Genomic DNA, 16,593 nt, shown 5'->3' with positions numbered 1-16,593 from the left:
GTGAAAGGAAACGATTACTGGAAGTCATCATAAATCTCCCAGATCACTTCATGTCTTGGTAATCCTTTCCAGCTTATCAAAACTTTCCTTGCTTCTGTATCATTTCCTTTGGCACTGCTTTCTATTCATGATTTTTGGACATATATGGTCCTATCTCCTGCATATCAGTGTGTTTTCCTAGCACCTTTTTAAGTTAAGATACATGAAAAATAGAATGAATTGTAGTCAAAGATGGGGTCCAATGCTTTCAATTATTCGATATGGACCAAAGAACTTTGTATGCTTCTCATTTGGATTCATTTCTCCTCTTTCTCAATAACACTTGTCTATACGGACGAATCTTTAAGAGACTATCTCCCCCTTGAAACTTAACATGTCTTCTTTTAAGATCCGCATACATTTTAATTTTTTCTCGTGCAACTTTAAGATGATTTGTTAGTGCATCCAGTGCAATATCACTTTCCTTCAATTGTTCATCAAGGGTTGAAATTGGTGTTCCTTTATCTCCATAGTAGATTACCTGGAATGGTAATCAACCATATACAGCTTGGAAGGGAGTTACTCCCAAAGATCTTTGGTATGTGGTATTATACCAGTCTTCAGCCTAATGTAGCCACCTTATCCATTATTTTGGCCTTTCCCCACAGAAAGAATGCAAATATATTTCCACCCTCTATTCACCACTTCTGTTTGCCCATCTGTTTGGGGGTGATATGTTGAACTTCTGTTCAAGCTTGTGCCTGCCAAACGAAATAATTTCTTCCAAAAATTACTCAAAAAGACTGTTTCTGTCCGAAACAATGGATTGAGGATATCTGTGCAATATCACTACCTCTTTCACAAACAAATCAGCTACTGTTTTAGCATTGTAAGGATGCTTTAAGGCCAGAAAGTGAGCGTAGCTATTAAACCTATCCACTACTACCAATATTACCTCGAACCTTGCTACTTTAGGTAATCCTTCAATGAAGTCCATTGATATGCCATTCCACACACTATTTGGTATTTCCAGTGGTAATAATAGCCCTGCAAGTGTTAAGGCAAGAGATTTGTTTTGTTGGCATACCAAGCCCTCTTTACAATATTTCTTTACATCAAGCTTCATACCTTCCCAAAATAACTCAATAATTAGCCTTTTATATGTTTGTAGAAATCCAGAATGGCCTCCAAAGATAGAATCGTAATACGTGTGCAATACGATAGGTGGATGAAGATTTCGAAATCACCAATCTTCCTTTGTACCTTAACATCTCATGCGGTAGTGAATAGTTGCACACTTCCTCTTCCTTCTTTAATCTGGAAATTATTTACCTTGGATGATCATCCTTCTCCACTTTTTAATCACTACTAAGTCTATCAACGTTGGGGCAGTAAGATTATAGAGATGCACTGAAGATGGCATTCGTGACAAGGCATCAACAGCCTTATTTTCCTTCTCGGGCTTGTATGCAACCTCAAAAGAATAGCCTAAAACTTAGCTATCCATTTTTGATGTTGTGGTTGAATTACCCTATGCTCCAACAAAAACTTCGAGGAACGTTGATCCGCTTTCACAACAAACTTTCTTTCCAACAAATACAACCTCCATCTTTGCACAGCTAGCACAATCGCCATCAATTCTCTCTCATAAACTGATTTAGTTCGATCTCTCATTGCCAAAGTATGCCTATAATAGGCTATTGGTCTCTTATTTTGTACTCACACTATTTCTACTCCATAGCCTGAAGCATCGATCTCAGTTTCAAACAATAGGCTAAAATCAGGCAAAGCTAATACTGGTAATGTCATCATGACATTCTGTAGCTTCAAGAAGGCTTCTTGAGCTTTTTTTGTCCATTTGAATGCTCCAAGCTTCAATAGTTGCATTAGAGGGGCTGCTATCGTTCCATAATGTTGGACAAATCGTTTGTAATATCTCGTCAGTCCAAGAAATCCTCTGGCTTCCCTCACATTGGTAGGAATCGACAATTGCTTGATTGCCTGATTTTCTCCAAGCCCACTTCCACTCCCCTTCCAAATTTGATATGGCCTACATACTCTATCCTTGAATAGGCAAAGGTACATTTCTTTCTGTTTGCATAAAGTTCATGCTTCCTTAGTACTTCTAATACCATTTCCAGATGTTGTAGGTTCTTTTCCAAATTCCTGCTATATATCAATATGTCATCAAAGAACACTAAGACAAATTTGCTTAAATATGATCGAAATATAGTATTCATGAGGGACTGAAACGTTGAAAGGTTATTAGTTAGTCCAAATGGCATAACGAAAAATTTGTAATGCCCTTCATGTGTTCTAAATGCGGTGTTTTCTATGTCATCATAACACATTCTAATTTGATGGTACCCTACTTTCAAATCTATCATAGAAAATAGAGTTGCTCTATTTAATTTGTCAAATAATTCCTCAATCACAGGGATGAGAAACTTATATGGGATTGTGATGTTATTCAATGCTCTGTAGTCGACACAAAACCTCTAACTGTCGTCTTTCTTCTTCACCAATAATATCGGGCTTGAGTAAGGACTTGTGCTTGGTCGAAGGACTCCCAAAGATAGCATTTCATTTACCAACTTTTCCATCTCTACCTTTTGCTGATAAGCATAACTATAGTCTCATATTTACTATATCAGTCCTTTTTTTAAGATGTATATGATGCTCAATCTCCCTCCTTGGTGGTAATTCTTCAGGCTATTCGAAAACATCCTTATCTACTCCATATAGATCTGCAAAAAAGATTCCTTCTTCCAAGGCTCTACACTCAGTCAAATATCCTTGGTCAAAATTTGTCCATGTCTTCATCATACTCTTTAGACTAACTCTGGTTTTTGTCAAGCTTGGATCTCCCTTTATGACCACTATGTTGTTCTCATGAAAAAAGTTAGAGTGAGATTTCTCCTATCCATCTTGGTGACTCCTATTGAGTAAAGCTAGTGCATCCCCAAGATGACATTAACTCCTCCTAGTTCCAATGGTAGAAAGTTTTCTACTACTCTTCATTCGTTCAACAAAAGTTCCAGAGCCTCACATATTCCTTTCCCCTTAATGGTTGTTCCGGATCCTAATATTACTCCATAATTAGAGGTTTCCTACACCTTTATAGGTAATTGCCACTATCTTCTCAAAGATGAAATTATGCGTAGCTCCGCAATCAGTTAGAACAACTTCTTCTCCCTTGATTTTCCCTTTTAACTTTCATGGTTCCTGGATTTGACAACTCAACTACAGAGTTTATGCACAACTATACAACTGGTTTGATTTCTTCTTTGATTTCAATCGCATTTAACTTCTTCTTCCCATATTTATCGTCTTCTATAATTTCTTTTTGGTTATCTTCCCTCACAACAAACATTCTTAATTCCCTTTGTTCTTTGATTTCGCATTTGTATCCTGAATGGTATTTTTCATCACATCGAAAGCATAGTCCTCTCTTTTAGCCTAAAATTTAGCATCAGAAAGCCTCTTCGTTGGTCATTCTTTTCTATTCTCCCCAGTCGTAACCCCTCTCAGTGTAATGGTTCTCATAGGAAATAATGTTCTAGACTTGTTTTCGTTCGTATTCACAGAAATGTTAGGTTTAGTAGAATTTGAAGTGTGGATTAGGTATTTACCTCTCGAGTATTTTACAAGGTTCGTTTCCCTTTGTATGATTTCCCTGTTCTCCACTCTTTGGGCCAATCTCATCATTTGTGCCATCCCAACAGGTTTCCATAATTCAACTTCCGCTTTGATCCATGGAGTTAATCCATTCATAAGTGTTTCATCCATAAATTTTTTAGGTAAGTTCGATAATGGTATCACTAATATGTCAAAGAGATTCCGATATTCTAATATTGTTGAATTTTGCTTAATTGCAAAAAAATCTACCGTTATAAAATTGAGCCTTCTCTGATTGATCGGAAACGTTATAAAAGTCGCAACTTCAAATCCGTCCAATCCTTGAATTTATCGCATTCGTCTTGTGATCGGTACCAATCGAGTGTTGGTCCATCAAAACTGATCACTGCTATAGTCATTTTCTCATAATCGGTGTTTATGGATCTGGAAATATAGATCCACTAGAAACAGCCACAAGTCTGGATCACCTTCGCTGAAAACAAGCATTTTGACTTTCTTAAGTTTGCTTCAATTAGTCGTCTTCTCCTCTTCTTTTTTCTTACTTGTCTTTGATTCTTCAGCCAGTTCGAGTATCGTCACTTCACTTGCTCCCACCTTATTCTCATTCGTTTTCATTCTACTTGACGATCCTTCAGTTTCTCGCGTCGTCACAGATTTTTCCTTGATAATACCTTCAATGTATTTCTACATCATTTGTTGTTGTTGTTGTTGTTTCTCGTTTTAGAAGCTTAGTTGCTCAATATTCTTTGCCATTGAAGATAAATTCTCTTCGATTACTGGTAATTTCTGAAGTTCTACTCAGATGCCAGAGAAATCTTGATCCACTTCTTCAAATCTTTCTTTAACCTTCTTCGTCGTTTTCCTCTGTTTTCCCTGGAGCTCTGATTCCAATATGATGGAACTCGATTTCCAACACAGAATCAATGAACTATTCACTTTTATTTCCAGTAATGAAACGATATTGCAATGGTAAAGAAAAATCGAATTGATAGAAGTATCAATTCAAGAAATACATAAAACTCTCCATTGTTCTGGTATCTTCTCTCTCAAAGATGAAATAAAATTGATACTTCCAAATTCTAACTAACTTTCCATCTCTTTTTATTCTTCTGTTTATACTTACCGACTTCCCTTACTGTGGTCCCTCCTTTACATGTGCTACTCCCCTCTTCCTTTTTCTAGTGTATTGTAAAATTATCGGGTGGTCTAACACATTGTCAATAACACGATCCAACATGACAAAAATAAACATGTGGAGATTGATAAACACTTTATCAAAGAGAGACTGGACAATGGTAGCATTTGCATCCTTACATACCTTCAAGCCAATAAATTGTTGATATACTCACAAAAGGGTTCCTTAGACAAAACTTTGATTTGTGTGTTAGCAAATTGGGTCTTTTTGATATTTGCATCCCAACTTGAGGGGGTGGGTTTGGGTCATGTTGAAATCCCAAGGGTAGTCGTGATTTACTTTACCTTAATTTTTTTATTCTTTTAATAAAGCTCATGTTGTCTATAAATATTTCCTCAATGTACTTTTATTATCATAAGGAAATAATAAGAAACATCAACATCGTGGTTTTTATCCTTGTACTAGGGTTTTCATGTAAATCTGTATTCTACATCTTTACTTTCAATATTAAGGATACTTCATTCTTGTATTAGAGCATTATGCGGTTTGGCTTATTAACATTGTTGCCACTCGTATAGATTGAAAAAAAATATATGTTGACACAGTCACTTGAGGGAACTAAGGAGGTTTTTGGACCAAGGAGTTGAGGAGCATAAGTTAGGAAGCGTAATTTTGTGAACTTGTAGGTCCTACTACTAAAAATATCATGTATATTTTATTTATTAATTATTTTTATAAGAAACATATAATTGTATTCATGAGAATAGAAGAAGACAATCTAAGGGCAAGGGTTGAAGGAAAATATTAGTGAATAAGGACTTTTCAATTGTTAAAAATCATAAAAGGGCTACAATTACAAAAGTGTTTGATGCAATTGGTACTCCCTCAAGAAGTTGTGTTGAACCATAGTCCAAAAAGAATCAAAAGAATTAGACTCATCTTAAAAAATTCTACTATTTCTCTCATTCCAAATGCACTACAAAAGAGTTCTAGTGGCACGTCTCTAAAGGACATTTTCTTTTGAACCAAAAGTTTTGCTATTAAGCCATTCAATCATCCAGAAACTACGCCATTAATGCCTTAGGAAGTGCTAACCTTCACTGCTATAGTTTGATCTAGTTTAGGAGAATGGGTCTTCTCTTTAATAAAGATGTCCATTGGAACTTCCCAGAAACTAGGCTCATTAATGGTAGGATCCTCAATAGTGATGCATTTTTTATAGAACACCAACTGTATATTGATATAATATGAAAATCACAGAGAAAGGACTGATAATTCAATCCATAAACAACTAATATAAGCAAACAAACAGTAGTAAAATTGCACGGAACTCGATAACAATTAAAAGAAACCCTAACCCTCTACCCTTCCTTTCTTTTAAGGAATGTTGTAAACTTCCTCAACCAAAAAAAACAAAAAAAAAATCCCTGCCCTCCTTCCCTCGCCAACTTCTTTATTTATAAGCATACTTCCATGTAACTACCTAAATATATAATTACTTTTATACCCCTACCCTAGTATTAGGTATCTAACATTACTCGACCTTCAAAACACCTTGTCCTCAAGGTGTGTTTACCAATATGATCACAAAATTGACCCTTTTTTCTTTTTTTTTTTTTAATCACCACCCATTCCCATCGATATGCTCTTCAAGTTTGAGAAAGAATTTTCCTCTCAGCTAAAGCCTATAGTCCAAAATAAGTTCCTTCAGCCCACAAATCATACTTAACCCTATGCATATCACCATCTAGTATTTAATTTTCAAACTCTTCTTCTCCCGTGTGTTAGGTCCATAATCTTGATTAAGACCATAAAAACCCAAATCATATAGCCGTCCATTTCATTTTCGAAACCCTCCCTTAGGCACGTTTTCCTTCTCTCCCATTTTTGAAATTCACCACCCACTTCATCTATGGCATGATGGGCTTTCACTGTTTTATTTAAAATAAGTTGAAGTCCATTTGAAATAGTAAGATTCAAGATTTTAGGATTTATTTCTCTTGTCTTAACCTTCTTTCCTATCACCTTTTGCCACGGCGTTAGCATCACATGGGTGATTTCTTCTTCTTCTCCACGCGATTCACCCCAATTCCAAATCAGTTTCTTGAGCAACCGTAGGTCTTCTTCTTCTTCACGCGATTTACACCAATTCCAAATCAGTTTTTCGGACAGCCATAGATCACCACTTGTCCGCGTTTTCTTTCTCCTTCGCATCCAGACAATTGCCGACGTCTTCTTTTTTCATCGGAACTAGACAACTTTCGACCTCTTCATTCTCCATCGCAACCAACCATTTTATGTTTCCTTAAACAACTTTTTTTCACTCGAGTCTTCGTTTTGGATCTCATTGGTAATTCTCACCGACCTTCCACAATTGTTTCTTGTTTGATTGATAAAGATCATCCACTGACATCTACTTCCTTCACTGATCGAAAACGCAACAATAGCCTCTACCTCAATTCCAAGTCATCCTTGAATGCATCGTGTTCCTCTAACGATTGATAACCATTTAAAACGCTTCCAACAGAACTACTTACACTAAACACCGCACTAAACACCGACAACTCGAACTTGTTTCAATCCCTTTCTTTCTCTTCAGTTTCTATTTTCTCCATTTGTACCTCGTTCTTGGTTCTTTTTGTCGGTATCTTACCTCCGTCGATTGTGCTCTTCATCACCGATATCTGTTTTTGTTTCTCGACTTGATGCTCAACAATCTTCTTGTTTGTCTTCGATTCCTCAATTATTTCAAGTATCGAAACTTCAACTTGCTCTACCTTATTCTTACGACTGAATGAATCACCTTGGAGAAGAATTTGACTTTTTCTTGTATGCTCCATCGCTGTACTGTTAAGACCAAAAGCCATTGTCACATCAACAATCGACTGGGTCTTCGATCTCTCCATCTGCCAAATGTCAATCGTGTTTGAGTATGGGCTATCGGGCCGTTTGTAGAATCTTGTAGCTTGCTCTTATGAGAAAGAGCCATGATTTTCAGCCACTCTGTTGATGACAGACGATAAGAGGAGTCCTAACATCAACAGCCAAGTGGGTCTCCAATCTCTCCATCTTCCAAATGTCAATCGAGTTTGAGTGTGGGCTATCGGGCCGTTTGTAGAATCTAGGGGTGTAAGAATAACCCGAACAACCCGATAACCCGGACTACCCAACTCATATTATATGAGTTGGGTTGGGTCTCAGGTTGGGGGTTGAAAAATTCGGGTCAACCCAACCCAACCCGAATTAATAATTTATATATATATATTTATTTATTTATATTTATATTATAGATATTTTATTATTTATGGATAATGTTAAAAATGTTGAACTTTTATGGATATTTGAAACTTTGAATTTATAGATGTTTGAAACTTTGGATATGAGTGTTTATCGACATCGTACAGCAATTTTAAACCATACAAACATCAAGAATGAAAAAATAATAATACAACCCGACAACCCAATCCATATTTTAAGGGTTGGGTTGGATTGGGTTGAGAATATAATATGGGTTATTCGGGTTGTCAACTCAACCAACCCGAAAATATGGGTTGGGTTGAAAATGTCCCTCAACCCAACCCAACCCATTTACGCCCAACCCATTTACGCCTTTAGTAGAATCTTGCAGCTTGCTCTTGTGAGAAAGAGCCATGATTTTCGGCCACTCTGTTGATGACAGATGATAAGAGGAGTCATAACCTGCACCAGGAAAGATTCAGGACCGTTTAACCACTCAAATTCGGTAGGAATAAATCTGCAATAATTCCCTTTTAACTTTAATGACAACTTCCAAGCATTCGATAAGACTGGAGTTCTCATTAGCAAAGTCCAAAAACCCACCAAACACGTCACCAGTCTTTTTAAAGATATTTGCATTCACTAAATACAGAGCTAAGTTCCTTAATTTAATCCATCCACCATAAGACGACATAACCAGCATTCTTCCATGTATTTTTGGATCCCATGTTTCCAGTTTCAGCGTTAGAGGCATATAAGTAGCCCATCCCTTATTCATCGTGAGAAGTCTAGCCATCGTTTGGGTTTGGGCATTTGAGCAGGGCTTTATCATGAGGATGGAAAGGGTTGTGACGAAGGAACATTGGGTCTGCATTTCAATGACATCGATTCTGCTCTAGCCATCGTGGAAGTCATGTTTGGTGACAATCAATATGCCCTCCGAGTAAATGTTTCTGTCTTTTTGTGCAGGCAACTAATCGAAGCTCGTAAGCGGTTGGATGTTAAGGCAGGGAACGTAATGTCCAGAGGAGGATCGAATGGGGGATGGTTTGCGGTTTTGGTCCTTGAGCACATGTTTAATTTCTCCTTTCAACTGGGAGGGTCCTTGAGCTCTCTCATACATTCAGGAAATCGAGCAGCATGCTTCTAAAACATCCTTTAAAATCAATGCTAGGAGGAATGACTAAATTTCCTTTTCTTTTTTTTTTTTTCCAAATTTCAATACTTTTGTGACTTCTAAGAAGCATCCTCTCTTGTTAGTCATTTGTTGTACCTAGATAAGACCTCCATTTCAAAGACTTCAATTTTTTGGGGTTCTTGGGGGCTTGTAAGACTTCCTCGAGAGAATTAATAAACCAAACAATGTTAGTTTCCTCTCCTGTGAGCATGTAAGTTTTGATTTGGTGAGCTTCTGATATCCGAATCTCTTTCCCATTACTATTTCTGTCGAACTCGCAAGTGAAGGACTTGTTCTCAATCCTTGTTGAGAGCTTTCTTGAGGCAGTTATGTCTTGGAGAGGGTTCTCCAAGATCAACGAACGAAGATGACGAGGTGACAGAGGTGGGTGGCTGGGCAGTGGCATTGGACCGCAGCATCGTGAGATGAAGAGTTATTCATCCCAGCGTCGGCGATGCGGTAAAACATTATTAACACATTTATGTGGCCTACTTATTCAAAGGCTTGCAAATCTAAGATACTCCTCACCTTATTCAACGGTATTTAGTATAAATAAATTGCAACAAAAATGGGTAATTTAGCCATTACCACTTTTGCTCAACCTTGAAGTGATAGAGTTGGAAAAACAGACATAATGTATACTTTATTAACTCCTTATAATGTGGGCCTCGTGAATGTACAGTTCTCTAAACTTACAAGTCCTTGAAGTTCATTATTCCATCTGTTACTCTAAACACCCCCTTAACATATTCTAATAGGATACATGATAGAGTACCCTTTTATCATTGCAAAGAGATTAAGTGAAACTTGAGTAGTATGAGCCGAGAAGGTAACCCAATGGAAATATAGTATTGTCAAATAAGCTAAATGGACAGAAAAAATAAATTTATTGGAGGAGTTCAAACAATAACGTAGAGCCTTAATAACCATCCTTGTGATTAATATGTTGGGTTTAGGACTTGTCAGAAGAAAGAGCAACGAACCAAACAACATTACCAATCAGAGATATGGTTGTGAAAGAAAATCAAAATCGAGAATGGGAATTTGATTCAAGCAACTTGGGATAAATAATGAGAATGTGAAGAGATTACTTTTCAGAAGGCTTTGATAAGAAGTAACTCAATCAAAGGCAATTCAGTTCTGTAGTGTTTTACTTTGAAACGATCTAAATCCAATAGCAAGAGTTTGAAGCTGAATATCAATTGGAGACATTTCCATTGGTCAGCAGAAGAGTTCAAACATCATCTTGACCATTGAAGAATTTGCTTCAATTGATGGAAGCTATTGTTGTTATTACCCTCAGTTTTCTTAATTATTAGAATTGGATTCCAAATCCTTTACATCTTTTATATCTAAATCTAACTTCAGATTTGTGTAAATGTGTGTAGGTCCTTATACCTTTTGGAGTCCTAGGTAGCTCTCAATTCTCATTTGTGTGCAGCAGAGGAAAATTGCAATCAACAGAGTTCCATAAAAAAGGTAATTAAGCATCTGAATTGTTGTTTTTAGGTTAAATATAATAATGGGATACAAAATTTTAAGTTTAACGAAAAGGTTTTTGGTACACAAAATTGAAAATTTAATTTAAGAAACTATTAGAGATAAAATTGAAAGTTTTAAGACTTATTAGACCTTCGCCTTATCTGCAGGACAAAAATATATTGAAGCCTATTGTGAGAGAGACAATATGCAATTTATCTCTTCTTGCATGAACCATGTGATGTTGAGACTGTCCTTTGATTGGTATTGTTAGAGCACCATCATGACATAAACCAGTATAACTGCGCAAGGAAAAGTTTGCTGCCAAATAATTAGTCCTTTTAAGTTCTAAACCAATTTTACCTTGCTTTTGTTTTTTTAATATTTACCATGCTTGGCTTTTTTACCCCAATCTCATTAGAAATTGAGCTTTATATATGCAATTTACTACAAGGTTTTGCTGTTTATGACTAAGCTAATTAAATTATTGTTTTAACTTTTCAAAGTTAATGTGCACACATTTCAATTACAATTAAATTGCAAGACTACTTGTGTAGCAAGGCTTTGAATAAATTCCTCTGAATTTACCATCTATTACTTTTAACTTTAACACCAATAAATATATATATATATATATATATATATATATATATATATATATATATATATATATATATATGCTTTATTAGACACGTTTCAAGATATGCTCCGTTCTTATTGTTAGTTCAAATATTTTTTTATAGATTTATCTAGAGATGTTCATTTAATCCATGGAACCGGGATCCCGTGGGACCCATCTTGAATGGGTGGAAAATTTTCGAATTTGCGAAGAATGGAAAAAGGAGCGGAGAAATTTTTTTCGCCATTGACAACATGGGGCCAAAGATAGGGAATACATTAGATATACAAAATTAAAAAAATATATATACATATGTAATTAAATATAAATATTTATATTTATTTATTTACTTATTAAATAATATGTAAAAGAGTAAAAAAAAATTATTTTAATATTCTTTCTTTCCTTCTTTTTTCTATTCTATCTTTTTTTTTTTCAAATTTCACTTTTATGTTGTGAATTATTTTAAAAAGTATAGTATATATTGTGTCTTAATTTGTGATTTATAAACTTTTCTTAAAAAATATGTTGCTAAGGCAAAATTTTTTGTACGGATTTTTTAATTTTATGAATGAATTTTTAAATATATCTTCTAATAGTTGAGTTTTTATTTTTATAAACAATGAGAATTTGACATTTTAAATTATTTTAAATAAGAAAATCGATGATATTCTATTAAAAATAAAATAACATTGAAAACGTATATACATTTCAAATAATGTGAATTGGAAAATGAGATTAAACTTAAAAGAAAATGGAGAATATTTTCTTGCGGAGAACTCAACCCACGAAAATTTCTGCCATGTTCCCCTACGAGAAAATTGGTGGGGATGGGATAGAGAGGTGGAGGTGGAGGCGGAGGCGGAGACAGGGAGTGGCATCCCGGGTCTCGCCCTGTGGACATCTAGACCTATCATTTAGTAGGTTGGTTGTTTTTAAGATTTAATGCTATATAATCATAAATTTCTTTGGAGGTTCAATAACCCTTTGTAAGTCATGAACTTGTCTAAACATGAATTTGATTGATTTCTTGGCTTTTAATTTAGACATCGTGTTAAATTTATTGTTTTTTTTTTTTTTAATTTAATCCAAAATCAGAACATTAGGAATAAGGTTTGTGAGTTTAGAAAAATGTCGTAGAGATCAGATCAGAGGCCTTTTACATATGAAATTGAATAGAGGTGGGATTTGTTTTTTAAAATTGTAAGTCGGTCACGAGACTGAAGATATTGTTGGAGCATTGTTTAATCAAATTTAGGGTAAAAATAAATTTGGAAAATGATTCTAAATGATCCAATATTGAGTTTGTGAAGGGGATGAGTTAAATGACTTTGTTTTGGAAGACTAAAGAAGAAAAGAAAAAAATTGTTAAAAGAACTAAAAAACTCAATTTTCTGATGCCCCCAAGTGTGCTCACAGTTGTTGTACACCAATCTATTTCCCAGGTTCCAGCCATCGGAGTTGGAATGAAAAGAAGCTTTAATTGAATAAGGACATAAAACAATCCTCAAATTGAGCTAATTACAATTGTACTTTGATAATAGTTTTAATTATGGCTTTTTAAATTAACAAATAAAAACAAAGATTCACTCTCATCTTCTATCTTTGTAATTTCAAAGTCGCTCAGTTCTTTGTAATTCCAATCGAAATTTGTAAAAGATTTGAATTGTTTAGTTTATTTGTTTTTCACAAAAGGGGAGAGGAGAAGATGAAGATGAAGATGAAGATGAAGAAATATGTGACAGAAACAAATACAAAGATGAGATAGAAACTTACAAGTTAGAGTGTAATCGTAACTAATCTATATTATTATTTTATCTATAAATATTATTTATGTCTTTTTAAGTATAATTTCGTCTTTCAATAATTGTTGCATTATTTACTTTAAACTTGAATATCTATTTCAAATTTACCTATGGACACATCTAAAGGATCCAAATTAGCAACTTTTTAGAATATTTACTTTACCTTTTGTTTTGAAAACAAAAACATAATAAAATTAATGGTTACTTTATCGATATGTTGATGGTAAAAAGAAAGATTATCAAAATGTTGATCATAGAGTAAAACTTCAAAACCTACATTTCGCAGTTATTGTCCTATATTTTATTTTAGAAAATTTCGTTTATTGAGATTGAGGTTCTCTCGTCGAGAATATATTCTTTTGTTTTGTAGCAATGTTAATATTTTTCATTTTTGACATATTTATTGAGAGGAGAAGAAGCATACTCATATTTATAAAACTAGATCTCGAATAGATATTTTTATAGATGGTATTATTTCCTCCTCGATGAGGGGCTTTGGATGGGGTTGTGTTTCACCATTATGTTGGCCTAAAAGAAAATTAGGGTAAAGATTTTGCCACAAGTTTTAGTTAAAGGTTCAATTTCATGAAAAAAGTTGAGGTAAGGGTAAAAATTGATATGATTAAGTTTTGATTTTTTTTTCATAACATTTTATATGGTATTTATATTAAAGTTAAAATACTTCATTTATAATTTGTTCAATTTTTTATTCCTTGTAATTTCAAATCTCTAATTAAAGTTTCAATCAATCTTAAAATTACTTCATGTGATTGGTTTATTTTGATGTTTTCCTAAGAAAATTAGTCTCCATATGCATTATTTTCATAAATTGTGAAAAATATATTTATAATATCATTTTTTTTAATAAATATGATTAATACTAGTAAATGAAAAAATCAACTCTAAGAGGATAAATTTATAAAGATATATCGAAAGTTTAGAAATTATGTTTAGGATTTAATGGAAGCTTGTCGATATAGAACTCAAATCAAAAGAGTACTTAACTTCAAACTCAAATAAAGGAAAGAAAAGTGGTTTTGTGCCAAACACACAGGAACACAATATTGTATGGGTTTCAAATATTGGATTGAAAAGTGTTTTTTTTTTATTCAAATCAAAAGGCATGTAGCCATGTAGGATGATGCCTTATCTTTCTTTTTACATTTTTTTTTTTTTTGTCATTTTATTTTAGTATATAAAAATAGTAGGATTTATATAAAAAGTATAATATGAATCTATACGTATATTCAAATATAGCAGAATATCATATTGTGTGATCATCTCGTATTATTAGAATATATATAATTTTTATGAACATGAAAGTAAATACACAAGATAGTATTAGCCATCCGATTTTCTCCCATATACATTCTAACCATTAGATAACTTTATTATTTAAGTTAGTAATTCAAAAAACATATTTAACAACCAAACTAGTCTAACGTGGTTAATTTGGAAAAGTGTAAATTAAAATCTTGTACTATATTTCCCATCTTAAAGAGAAATAATTTCATCATGACAAACTTTTAACAACAACTAAATTGGAAATTTTGATGTGAAAATCAAAGCTCACTTCAAAGCTTAATTAACATTAGAATTTCATTTTTAATTTCTTACTAACTCTTTCAGACTCACCATTTTGTTATAACTTCATAAGACATATTTCTTCAAATTTGGCACCACTAAACGGTCCATAACTTTTCATAATCGATTACTTTTTGATCTTAAACCCTTCTCCACCTCGCTCTAGTCGAAATTGAAAAGCATAAAACAAAATATCAATTTAATGTTTGTTTTCCTCATGAAAGAGAGAAAAGTTAGGAAATAAGAGAGTATACCTCATAAATTTCCCTTTTTCATCACCTCCATGCTTGTATTTTTCTTTGTAGTTTTCTACCAATTTGATGGTGGCTAGCTAATAAGACGCTTAAAATATGAAATCTTAAAAGAACGCTCTAGTGTGAATTCTTCTATAATTTCATGCATGTGTATACCTAATTGTTCAATGTTGTTCTTTTACCTTATTTGATTTATGAATCCAATGATCTATTTATAGATGTGATTTGATCGATGTTGAAATTTGATCAGGTTATTGTTTTACTTGTAATTATAAGAATAAATAATTTTGTAACTTCATTTTTTAGTAATGTAATTTAATCATTAATTTGCTTTACTTAAATGCAATAATAAACGGTTATAATATTAATTATCAATTAAATTTAACAGTAATTTCAAATACTTTAAAAACTCGAAAACTACATGAAATTATTTTAGAGAAATCTTTTCATATACTCATTATTGAATGACAAAATTACCACCAAGTGAACTATAAGAAAACTTAAAATCAAAAGGGAAAATAGACTAACAAAATATATAAATTTAAAAACAAGTTATCAAAGCATGCATTTTTCTCTCAACAGTGCAAAACACTACTCTACATTCATATAAACAAAGAAATTTTTAGAGGTTAGTTGAGAAAGAAAAAGAAACAAATTGCAAAAAAAAAAAGTGTTTTTGAATTAAAAAAAAATGTTAACTTTACATAGTTATAGCTAGAAGTTGTATTGAAAAATGTTATAGCGAGAGTGTTAAAAGATTACGATAAATCTTCTATTATTGGTGTAAGACCGATATATAAAATAACTTGAAAATATCTATGGAAGTTGAAAGGATTGATATCTTAGTTAGACAACATTTGTCAAATCATATATACATCTCTTATTAATGAAAAAAAATATTGTTATGCATTCTTGAAAAACAAATTAAGAGAATGAATTGAGAAAAAAAATACACAACAAACAATTTAAGTAAAATGAATTAAGATTTTGGAGAAAAAAAAATAGTAGAGGAGAGCTAAGATTGCATAACTCTTTATAATGCAATCTAGTAATTAAATATAATTAAATGTAAAATTATTAATTATATAATTAATACTCGAAAATTCAAGCCAACAAAACATTTTGCATTCTAGTATTTCATCTTTCTAACATTTCTACTTCTTTTTTTTATTATTAGCCTTATACCATTTATTTTAAATATTATTTTTATTAATTTAGATGTTAATCATTCATGAAAATGATGTATTATTTGAAAATCTCATTACATATAATTTACTTATTAAATAAATAAATATTATCATTTTCTTAAAATAAAAATTTTAAGGCATACATTTGCACATTTTTTAACTTTTAAGAATCTATTTATGTAAATTCATAATAAATAAACTATAACAACTTAGAATGTCATTAGGTTGCGGTTATTTTTAAATAATTAGTCATAAATAATGGAAGAGAAATTGCACTTAATTATTTAATTATTTAAAATAATTAACTATTAACTATTTAAAATAAATCTTTAAAAAAAATATAAAAGAAATTAACTATTAATTATTTAAAATAATTCTTTTGAAAGAAAAAAGATAAAAAAAAATTAACTATTAATTACTTAAAATAAATCTTCTGAAAAAAAAAGATAAAAACAATTATTTGTTGGCTAGAGAGAAAGTAAATGGGAAGGTAATATT

The 16,593-nt window shown here is 32.6% G+C and overlaps 1 long non-coding RNA gene across 1 annotated transcript; it reads left to right on the top strand.

Annotated features, from left to right (window-relative positions):
- Positions 1–8,552: 8,552 nt before the first annotated feature.
- Positions 8,553–11,240, top strand: LOC103504087 (uncharacterized). The gene is made up of 3 exons (XR_007819789.1): positions 8,553–9,626; positions 10,556–10,646; positions 10,817–11,240. It is a non-coding gene; the product is annotated as an uncharacterized LOC103504087 (long non-coding RNA).
- The last annotated feature ends 5,353 nt before the right edge of the window (positions 11,241–16,593 follow it).

This window comes from Cucumis melo, chromosome 3 (assembly GCF_025177605.1).
Source record: "Cucumis melo cultivar AY chromosome 3, USDA_Cmelo_AY_1.0, whole genome shotgun sequence".
NCBI classification, from domain to species: domain Eukaryota; kingdom Viridiplantae; phylum Streptophyta; class Magnoliopsida; order Cucurbitales; family Cucurbitaceae; genus Cucumis; species Cucumis melo.
The sequence above is the reverse complement of the archived record's forward strand: the minus strand, read 5'-3'. Positions and strand labels throughout refer to the sequence as shown.